The following is a 12,148-nucleotide window of genomic DNA, read 5'->3' as shown; positions in this document are numbered from 1 at the left end:
CTTACCCAGTAACACCAAAAAACCCATACCTATCTTCTCTACTTTATTTTGGAGCTGTTTGTATCACACTGAAGGTTTACCTAGGTTTGAATAAAAGCTCTGCAAGTTAAGACTGATACTTTGAGGGTGTTATATGGGTGCTTGACTCTGTTAAGTCAAGGTTGAGTGCACTGCTGTACAAGAGTAAGAAATGCTGGCCGCATTGCAGGCTGCAGGACTTAATGCTCATTTCTAATCTGGCTTCTGTGCTGCAATGAGCTGCCCTGAGAGGTGACGGAGTCATGAAGTTCATAAAACTTCTAGATGTTGTACTGATGGGCATGGTTTAGTGGGAAATATTGGTGATAAGTGGACGGTTAATCTGGATGATTTTAGAGGCCTTGCTGGTTCTATAATTCCTTGTCAGCTGGAGATACTGGTAAATTCATTTAATTGCTGCACAATAACCTAGCTAGATAGTCTGGTATAATTATTTTTTCATTTGAAGATGTGGGAACTGTAGCATATAGGGCAGCTCAAATTTAATTCTGATCTTTACTTGTACAATACAAAGCATTGGTCATCTAACAGTTCATCATTGTACCTGTTTTGTAGTCACTTTTTTAATGGTGTGTCACTGATAACTTGGTTCCTGGAGTAACTTTGCAATGTAGACATTCTCTAGATCTCTGACAACAAAGTGGACATTATTTATTCTATATACTCAAAGAATCTCCTCCTCATGCCTTAAATGTCTTCTAGCCAAAGTTTTGAATTTGTAGATACCAAAGTTCATGGACATTCTGGAAAGAATCCAGCAGAAGGCCACCAAGATGAATAAAGAGCTGCAGTAGCTCTTTTGTGAAAAGAGGCTGACAGAGCTGGAAGTGCTTAGCCTGGAGATGAGGAAGCCTGAGTGAGGAAATTATAGAAAGTCTATAAATACCTAAAAGGAGAGAAGAAATAAAGATTGAGCCAGGCTCCTCAGTGGTGCCCAGGTGGTACTAGAACAAGAGGCAGTGGGCACAAACTGGAACACAGTAGCTTCTGTCTGAACATCAGGAATAATTTTTTATTGTGTGGATGACAGAGCGCTGGCAAAAGGCTGCTCAGAGAGACGATGGGATCTCTTCCTTGGAGATCTTCATAAGCTGCATGAACACGGGCCTGAGCAGCCTGCTTGAGGTTACCCTGCTTGAACAGGGCTTGGACGAGATGGACCCAGAGGTCCCTGCCAACCAACATATGAATATCTGAATTTTAAAAAGTTGAATTCTGTTGTATGGAGCATCCTTCTGTGATATTCCTTAAAGTATGCAGGCACAAATGACCATTCCCAAAGGCAGACAATAAAGCCAATTAATTTGAGGTATTCAGATCTATGCTTCTGTGGCAGCTGTATACCTTTACAAATCATTAAAGCTTCTTCTCCTTTTGTTGAACAAGATGCAAATGTTCTTAATCCTGAGCCAAACTGTTAGCTCTGTGTTATCTAACCAAATTTAAAGGAGACATGGTAGAACTGGTAGAACTTGCTCTCAAATTCAAGGGAAGTATATTTTTAAATTCATCTGGAAAATCAATTATTGTGTGTTTAGTTGAGGATCCTACAGTAATCTGTAATATTATTGCCAATTGCTTTGAAGGCTTGAAGCTATTTTATTTCCTCTATTGTGTCTGACCCAAACTACTACTAGTAACATCAGCAAATTTCTACAAGCAGAAATGTACTTCACCCCCCGTTTTATTTGATTCAGAAGAATTTTACATTTCTAGAATATAAACTCTTTAAGTATTAAATTAAAAAAAGAAAGGTTTTTGTCAACCATCAACAGTTTATTCTAAAACTGTGTGAAGTGTTTCAGAGAGATCTGAATTTCAGGTGGTTTTGCTGTTTGCCTTGGTTTACTCTAAAATTAGTGAAGTCAGAATAAGGCTTGCTCTCAAGATGCAACATAACTCACAGTAAAGCGTAAAAGTAACTTAGAAAGGTCAGAGGATAGGAGCATATTTGTAGGTCAGAGATGCTAATAGTGAGAGTTTTAGAATGCTAAACTGTCCTGTTATCTTCTAAGAAAATACAGTATTTATACAGGTAGCATAATTAAAGTTGCTATGGAAACATCTTAGGTTTAGGAAGTTCCCTGAGTTAAAATTTCTGTCTTAGCAATTCAGCTAACTATAAAGTAGTATTGTGAAAAAAGTGTTTGAATTAATACCCTGAAGATGTTGCAGGACTGCCATAGGCAGTATTCAACATAAGAATAAACCAGACAAAATAATTTTATTAATGCCAAGTTTTTTTTGTGTGCTATGAGGTGACTTACCCAAAAGCAAAATGTTACACTGAACATTTTACATTATTATTTTAATTTTTTCATATTTTAGATTTTGCAGTGAGTGCTAAAGAGTAAACAAGCACTTAACATGTCAGAATCCTTGTTTTATGCTTCTTTGGAGTAGCTTACACTATTATTTTTGAAGATTTCAGGTGAAATGAACTAATTTTCTCCAAATCCAAGTAACTAAGGAAAATGTTTACACATAATTAAGAGAAATTTCAACTACTTCCAGTACCTGAGAGCAGTAGTTAAAATTTAAAAGCTTTTGGTTTCTGAGATTTTCATTACAGGTATTGGAACTGTGTGTTGTATTGGCTAGCGTTTTTAGGTTGTACTTTCCCACAACTTGGGCCAAATTTTTAAAATTAAATTTTTGTTTTCATGGGTGTTGCTTAATGATTATCAGACAAAAATATAAATGTCAGCAGACCTTAATTCCTTTGGCAATTTTTGCAGTTACTTAAAACAAGTTCTTCTGAAGATTCACTTAGGTTTTCTGTTCTCATCTGTAAATCCTGTCCTTAGAGGCTTTCATTGGTACATAGTGGGGTGCAAGACTGCTTTTGGCAGAAATGTAATGTGCATTGAAATGTGACTGTTCACTGGGTGAGATCTTCATTCAGGAACCGAGAATTTCATTAACTTTTGTTCCACTCTTTATTGATAACAGATGGCACCTAGTGCTGCCATATGTGTAACTGCATTAACAAGGTCACCTTCAAAAAAACATTTCAAATTTATTACCTTATAGAGGGATCATGTAATACAACCCATTAAAAGCAATTATATGTATGCACTCGATTATTTTGCATCATGGAAAGCTACACATAAGGTACTTGAATAATGTAGATAAAAATGAACAAGTTATGTAGTGGCTAAGTATTTTGCTTTCTCTGATTGCCACTGCATTGTATTCCTTAAGGCTTCTGTATCACTTCCTCTCTGCAGTTGCAGAGGAAAGTTAGACATAACAGGTGATCACAGTGAGAAAAAGATGGAGAAATAGAGTATATAGGAGAAAAAGTGATCCAGAGGTGTGTGAAAGTGTGATGGCAACTCTTTCCAACTTGCACAATGTAGTATTTCTCTTCACATATTAGCAGCGTGCTGAGTTTTTCTGTTGTTCCAAAAGAAAAGAAAGATGACTGGGATTCTCCCTTGCTAATGAAAAATTTAAGGTAAGACAGCGTAAAAAGAAGCAGCAAGGGTTTTATGACAACTAGTGCTTATAAATTCAGCACATTCAGAACATTTGAAATGACGACAATAACTTTTGTCCTTTGATAAATTTGAAGGATTTGGTTTGCCAGCAGGAAAGTCACAACTGTAGCATAGCTGCAGCAAAGCCTACCTTCATCAGTCAGGCTTCTTGCCAAGCCATGACCATCTCAAAACCTAATGTTATCATATTTTGTACTTATTTTAGTGGCAATAAAAGCTCATTATTTTTTTCATCTCTTCCTGGCAGCGATGTATTGTACAGATGCAGTGGCAGATACATGGGGTTATATACTATGTGTTAAAAGCCATTTCCACATAGTCATTTGAGGAATAAGACAATGTTCAACTTCAGTAAGTTACTCAGAATCTGGTCTGCAATGAATGTTCATGAACCTATATCTTGAGTTTTCTGATTGCTGGGGTAGATAAATCTTGATTTGGCCTGCTGCTCTGTGCTTGGAATTTCATATTCTTATTTAGGATTATATGTCTGAGATGTAGCAAGCAGCATTTATGAGTATTTTATAACAAATGATGTTATGGCACTTCAAAAACTGCATTTTGAAAAGATTGATATTCTTCTGTAGAAGTAATCAAGCTTGGCTGCATCTGTGGTTTTATGGACTCAATTTTTTTCTTGTAGTGCACAACTAAAATGCTACTGTAGGTGTAGAGAGGTTAAAGTGGACTGTTTGAGAGTAAGATGTTTTCCATGTGAATTAAGAGCAATCCTGAGCAGTAGATCTGATACTGCTTGCAACTCAATTCTCTTACGGACTTATGCCTGCCATGTCCCGGAGGACTAAGTTGGACCCTATCAGAAACCGGGACAGATAGTACTCCTATGTCTTTTGTTGCATAAATACTAATTTCTGGTTTTGCTATGACACACTGCATAAGTAGTCCAAACCTATGTAACTGTATTTGTGACCATCTCATAGACATAGTTTTTTTCTAAACATTCTGCATTTATTATGGTGTCTCTCCAGGAGTCAATGAGCTGTGCATCATTATGCACAGCCACAAGGCAGTGCTTTCCTCAAGAATTTACTGCAGTGGAGACTGGGGTGATACAATTTCTTTCCACTGTGATCTGGCATCTTTTAAATAACCACTGTTCCATAGATCAATGTAGAAAACATTTACAATGTAGCTTTTTATGTTGCTGTTGTTTAAAAACATATCTGCATTTATAGGACTGGGCTACCAAATTGTCTATTCATTGTATTAAAAACGGTTCTAATTGAGCAGCAGAGGCTGTGTACTGGTACATAGTACCATAGTACTGGTGTACTGTGTACATAGCTATGCAGAAAAGAGGCAGCGAGCTATCTGCTCTGTTTTTCATCCTCTGAGTATACTGCAGCAGCCTCTGGCAGGCATGATTTCCCTGGCTTTTGTAGACAAACTGGAATTTAGAGAAGCTTTGAAGTAGCCCTAATTACATCAAAGAATCAGTATGTTCAGTATGTCCCGGAAGGGCTTTTTGTTAGTGGGTCAAAGTAATCTTGTTTTTCTGACCTCTGGGTAAACTTTTCTAAACAATAAAATAATTTGAATCCTTTGGGCTAGGTAATAGTGAATCTGTTTATTTTCCTTACAAAATCTGAAGTCATCCTCAAATGTTGTTTTCTCATTTCCACTTCTCAAACACAAATACTACAAATTTATATCAGTGGCATATGTAGGAGAAATGAGAAATAAATTTAATGCAATGGACATCCTTACTGCAAGAGACAGCTTGAGACCAAGCACGTTTTCTGTTCCCAGTCTGGATTGTGTGCATCTTCATAAACATCCATCAGGGAATGAAGTTATTGCCTAAGTTGTTTGGATAGTGTGTTATTGCACACATCCGAGGGAACAAAGCTATCCTCTGAATTGTTTTATTTTTCCATGCAAATAATAGTTAATTTGTTCTCTGGTTCTGTTGATTTCATGAAGACAGGATTTCTTAGATTTTCAGTACCCTATGAATTTTGAAAAGGTCTTTTGAATTAACTCTGCTTATCAATATTTTAAGGTCTCCCAGTATGGGCTCCCACAAATAGCAGTGAATGAAATCACGTGCTTTCTAACCTAGTCACTTACTGATGTTTTAATGATCAAATGGTTTTATCTGCAGGAAATTATGTCTGTAGTTACAAATATGATCTGAGCAGGTGAGATTTCCTAGTACTAGTACTTATAGTATATAGTAGTAATAATAGAAAAGTTAGTGGAGGAGAAGAGTTGGCTGTGTTGTACTTACAGTCCAATTTATTTTTGGCTAGGCTGTACATGCAGCATGTAAATTGGTGGACAATTTTTTGTTTGAGAGAAGGGGTGGAAGGGGGGAAAAAAAACAACCAATGCAAAACAAAACAAAATAAAAAAACCAAACAACCCTGCAACTGGCTTTCCATTTATTGCCATGCCCCTGACATTCATGGGTAATCAACTATTCAGCAAAAAATTGGTGTCAGGCATATTCTGGTTCTCAAGTGAAAACTGGACTGATGAACTGAATGTCTTTCAGATTCTAAGAGTCAAAATGTAGTTGTCTTGCTCACTCTCATCCCTTCCTCTATTTGTATTGCTTTAGAGAGTCACACAACAATGTAATAGTGTATGAGTAGAGAAATGGTTTCTGTTGAACTTTATTCCCCCTACTTGTGCAGGGCATCCAGAGAAAGAAAAATGTGCAGAACTTAAAAAAAAAAAAAAAAAAAAAGTATTTAAGAGGTCATATTTCTTCAAATTTCTCTCCCTGTCATGAAGCAGGAATGATGACTGTCTATATTGAAGCATGCATTCAGTATAGAGGGAGTGGAAATATTTTGCAGAATGGAATCAATTTTCCTTTGACTTACGTGATTGCAAAGCATATCTTCTGTAATTTTAACTACTAAACTAAGCAGTTTGTGGGTGCTGTTTCAAGTCCCATGTGCAGATAAGTTAAAGGTGTGTTGATGGTCTGAAATAATATTTCATAAACATACCAGGATAAAAAGGAAGAATGTTTTCTAGCTCATTGTTTGACCCTCTTCTTGCATTATGTTCAGTATGACTTTCCTCAACTAACTTATCAAATAACTTCTGATCAAATTCCTCATTAGGAATAAATGAACTGTGTCTGTGGTAGTAGAACTGACTCCTGTTGCTAAATTAAATTCAAGCTAGAGCTGTCAGATCACGTAGAGAAAGATAGCCAAAAGCAATGACAACAAATCCATTAGTGTTGAGTGTGTTCTGTTGTTGAAGGAAGCTGTCATAACACTGTTGCAACATTAGTTATTTCTAATGTAACATAACAAAGTGGCACTGAACATAGACTGTGAGTAACTTGATGAATGATACATAACTAGAGGAAGTCAAATATCTTGAAAACAAAATGATCTTATAGAATTAATTATTCCTATGTCTTTGTAACTTATTGATTAAAGAAAACAAAGTACCTGAGCTCTGTATTGGAAAATTGTCTTCGTTTTCTGATTTCAGGAGAACTAGGTTCTTTAATGGTTACTCAATTTATCAAGATTCACTAATTTATTGTTTGCAAAGGAGTATCGGGCTTAACGGATAACTTTCTTTATTGTCCTTGCCAAAAATGTTGTAGCAGGTATGATCAGCATACAGAAATCAATGACAAAGGCGATACTATGTGAAAAAAATTTTGAAGACGCAGTATTTATGCTCTTCTGGATGAAGGAAAGGGTGAAAACTGAAGTTAATCTGTTTCCATTTTAGAAGTGAACAGTGATGACAGAAGGAACAAAGTCCCCCTGAGGTGTGAATATGCACTTACAGAGACTGTCATGCACAGGTAGACAGAAGCACATGTTAAAAGAAAATTTGATAAGGGCTAGTTGTCAACATAAACAAAAAATCTAGAGGATCCTAAATTGAAACCAAAGGGAGATTTATGTTTATGTAATGTCTACAAGCATCGTTCTCTTGCCCTGGTTAAGCATTCAGGGTGTAATTTTTATAATTGCCATCTGTAGTATAGACTTGTCACTTACTCGTCAACAAAATATTACTATGGGGCAGTATGACATAAAGGAGGTCTGAAAACATCACCACCAGGTTGGGGAAGCAAGCTTAAAACTGTGACCCCTGTGTTGCAGGGGCTTGTTTCATGCATTTAATAGTTCGAACTCGAGAGTCTGCTTATTGCTCTGGATGTTATATTCTGAGATAAGCTTAAGGTCTGTGTAGAGTCATGGCATGTTAGATTCAGTACAGTGCCAGGCACAATACAATGTTACTTCCCATTGCTGTTGATGTAGATGAGCGCATGTTCTCACTGAGAAGACAGATAACCCAATCAGCTGGAAAATGTAGAGGAAGCAATGATTGGTTTCCAGCTGTTATAGCACAGGGGAACAACAGACACTCCTGGATTTTGCCTGGCTGCAGCCCACCCATTGGCAGCAGCACCAGCAGCTGTCTCAGCAGCCACCAGAATCTCATTGCTTTCTCAGCTATAAGTAGAGATGGCTGAGTCAGAATTCAGTTTGGCCTTGTTTTTACTGGAATGCCTGCTTTGTAAATAACTACAACAGCTTAAGTACAGAAACACACCAACCCATTCAATCTTTTCTAATTCAAACCATTATAAAAAGAAATATAAATGGGAACCACTGCTTCACTTCTTAATGTTTGTTGTACAGTCAAAAAGCGTCAACTTACTACTAATTTTTCAAAACTTTTGATCAAATACTTACCTGTAGAAATATGCTATATTAAGTTGCTAAATTTCATATAGAAGTATCTTCTTACTGGTTTTTGAAATTCTCCTGCTATTGTTTTAGTAAAATAAAAATACTTTTTACATTAATAGTAGTTCATATTATGGAGTTCTAGTTGGCAACGTGCAACTAAATCTACTCCTAAAATGGAGGAAAATTTTCTGCATATAAATTCAAAAGGACTAGCTATTGTAAATCTTTAGTAACAAAAATACCATCAGTTTTGAATGGTTAGCCCAGGTCTGAACCTCTGCCTTATTTGATTTGAAATTACTTGATAGTAAACGCACAAAATTGGAGGCAAAATTGTTAAAGCTTGTGGAATATGGCTTGATTTCTTATTTAAGTGGTACAGAAAAATGAGATTTTTACTTTCATCCTGTATTTTGCATTTATCTGTGAAATATTGCTTGTGGTGCAACTGCAAAGTGGAAACAATTATTTTGTAGTGCCAAGCATTTTCTAGACCAGTACTGGGCTGCGATTCATAGGCAATTCAGTCAATTACTGTTTTCAACAACGTTTTTACCAGGATATTACTTTCCGGGCACCTAAGAAAACAAAGACTGGATCTCCTGCAAAATTAATATTAAAAAAAAAAAAAACAAAACCCAAATATATAGTTATTAGCTTTAAAAAAAACTTTATCAGTTAAATGCTAGATATTTCTTGATTGTTATAATTGTGCTTAGTATCAGAGAACAAAGGTGTCTCAGAAATGTAGCATAGTCAACATTAAATCTATTCAGCAACACACAAATTGCCTTTTACTTGTTTCAAAATACAGCTGTGATTCTCATGTTAGGAAAGAAATTAATCTCATTTTTCCAAACACTTCAGATTCCCTCTTGCTGGGTTTAAAAAACAAAAAGCAAAAACAAACAAACAAAAAAACACAAAAAACACAACAACCACTAAAAAGCCTAAATCCCAACTCTAGCTACTGCTATTAACAGTAATTTCTGCTGTAGAGATTATGTACTTTGTAAAATATTTCTTAATCTGCCTCTTCTTATATGCATCCCACAGTGAAAGTGCAAGTAAAACCATAGTGCATCTTATGGGACAAATTGCTCAAACTGCAGAAGTCAATGAGATTTTTACAGCTGACTTCAGTGAACTACGTGTATTTTTTGTGTCTGATAAGTTTTTCTTTCACGTTAATTCATACATTTCACAACACTTAAGGGCTGACTACATCCACTGGCAGAAGGATGAAAGAATAGGGAATAGTAGTTTTGTGATTTATCTGTTTAATTTCTCTGTTGTATTATCTATATCTTACATAACATCTAACTTAAATCTCCTGTGATTGTAACAGTTGTTACTTGTCCTGCCTATAGTGAAATACTTCCTGCTCTCTTACAATCATATCAGCATAGGAATCCTTAAATTTGTCTCCCGTATAGTACAAAAACCTACATCTTTCATGCAGAGATTGTATTTTTACATTTCAGATGACCTGAGGGTCTTCTCTAGGCTTTATCCAATTGTTTTGCATCTTTTCAGAAAGGAGTGCTGGAAATCAACTACAGGCTTAAAGCCGATGTGATGAATTTCTAGAGCTCATAAGATTTGTGAGCTTCATTTATTTGTCTAACACATAGACTTAAATATGGCATGTACCAACATGTATATTGGTACAGTTGATATTTTTTTCACAGCAGGAGAGTTTTAATTTCATTTCCAGCTGGAGGTCAAGGATAACTCCTTATTTTGTTACGCAGTAACCATCTCTGTCCTGTACTTTCACAGTACACTGAAAATAACACTTTATGCTCATGTTTATTGCATATATTTCATACAATTTCTTCTCTTATTTTTTTTAGTTCTATAATGCTGTACATCAAATCACTGATAATCTGTCTAAATTTGTATCTTCTGCAAACCTGATGAGCTAATTGCTATCCTCTAAGACAATTAGTGGAAAGTATAGACTAGTACTATGCAAAAGCAGACACCTGAGAAATCTTGTTTCCAGTTCAAGAGTGAGCTGCTGACAAATGATTTCCAAGTCCAGTTCATCAGCCGTTTGTGTACTTGTTTTACTGTAGTCTAATTCTTTGCTGCGTATTACTTGAGCTTTCTAATGAAGATATGAAACTCTGTTGTTCGATTGAAATCCAGATGCATCACTTCAATTTTTGTTTGATTCCATGTCTAGAAGATCTTTTACTGTGACATACATGGAATTAGGCTTGTCATTATACTTAACAAACTTGTAGGGACTGAATTTTTGTGTATTTTTTGCTTGAAAGAATTGTTCCACTGTATGCTAAGGGAAAGAGATGAAGCTTGTGTTCTCTGTAATTTTCTAGGTTCCACATTTCAAAAGTTTAAAAGGAATTAAGATTTTTTTTCAAAATATTCATTTTAATTTCATCAGAAGATAGCCTTACATATCCCAGCTGTACCCCAACATTTTGAGGATCTGCAGTGCTATAAGCAATGGTATATGTTTAAGCAATTCTTTAGTTTGTGATTGTTGACAAAATAAAACTTAATTTGGCAATGAGAAAATAAGATTGATTCTAACTGAACTTCTCTTTGACAGTATGAAAAATCTGCCAGATAAATGGCAGTCTCTGGTCAGGGGGTTATTCAGTACTTGCTGATGAACTCTCCAGAATCTGGTAGATTAATTAGGGGCTGAATTAGGTTATCCACTTAAAAGTGATTACCAACAATAAAGCTACTGATTCCCCATAATGACTCTGTGTTCAGCACTGGAGTTGTGAGAGCTTGAAACAGTACGCCTATGCAACTAACTAGGGCACACAGCTGCTGTGTTAGCCAGGTAGATGCTGTTCTTTCACCATCTAAAGGAGCTGTGGACAGTGAATTAAGGAAATTGCTAGACGTCCAATACAAGTGCCTGGTGTCTAGCATCAAAAAATATAAATACTGTTCCTCTAGAACAGTATTTATAGAATGGTTGTGTTGTCACTGCGTGCCCAGCTGTTGCTTGGGAGTGGGTGAATTGAAGGCAGTGGAGGGAAACAACTTGGCTCTCAGTAAGCGGCAGAGAATGTCAGATAAGTACTGTATACTTCCTTCATATGCATTATTTCATAGTAACAATACAAATTATATTATGATAAACACGATTATAGCTCCTTCTTAGACAAAAGTCAGTTTTCCCTTCTTGTCTTTGGTAACTCTTCAAAACTAGCAGTGTATAAAAGTTCCTTGAGTTGAACATGAACCATTATCATCAACCATACCTTTTTCTGGGTGCTTTAAATGTGCTTTTTCTTTTCTTTTTCTTCTTTTTTTTTTTTTTTTTTTTACAGAGTTAGCTATGGAAGGTGGACAACAACAGGCATTTTGATTGAATATGTACATAAACATTCAGTCTTGTTCTGGGCAGATTTTAATGAAGCACTGCAAGTGATCTTTAGTATTCTATGTATAAACATATCACAGTTTCACAGCTTTAAATTTGCATGCATTACTAACATGAGAAACAGCATATGCTACAACATTGATGGTATTCATTTTCAGTTTGGACCTCAGATTTTCTGTTATAATTCTTTACTAAATCATTGTCAGACTATGACTTAGCAGATTCTGAAAACAACAGAATTGTAGAGAAGCACAGCTGTCTTAATCTGCGGTCCTGCATTCTACGGGAGCCTGTGCTTGTATGCTCATGGTCTGCTCAGTTAGACTGCCTTTATAAGTTGAGTTAGTCTATGCCCTTAAACCTCTGTGATGAGCAAAGAGCACAAACTATGAAATACGATGTCTGTGTATGTGCTAAACATGCAGATGTTTTGAAGTGAGTAGTTTCATGGGCAATACACCAGGGCTGAGCTGTCTCTGCAGTACCTTCCTAACGATTCTCCTTTACTTTTCACTTGAGGTAACATG

Source organism: Meleagris gallopavo, chromosome 10 (assembly GCF_905368555.1).
Source record: "Meleagris gallopavo chromosome 10, MGAL_WU_HG_1.1, whole genome shotgun sequence".
In the NCBI taxonomy this organism is placed as follows: Eukaryota; Metazoa; Chordata; class Aves; order Galliformes; family Phasianidae; genus Meleagris; species Meleagris gallopavo.
This window is presented reverse-complemented; position numbering follows the sequence as displayed.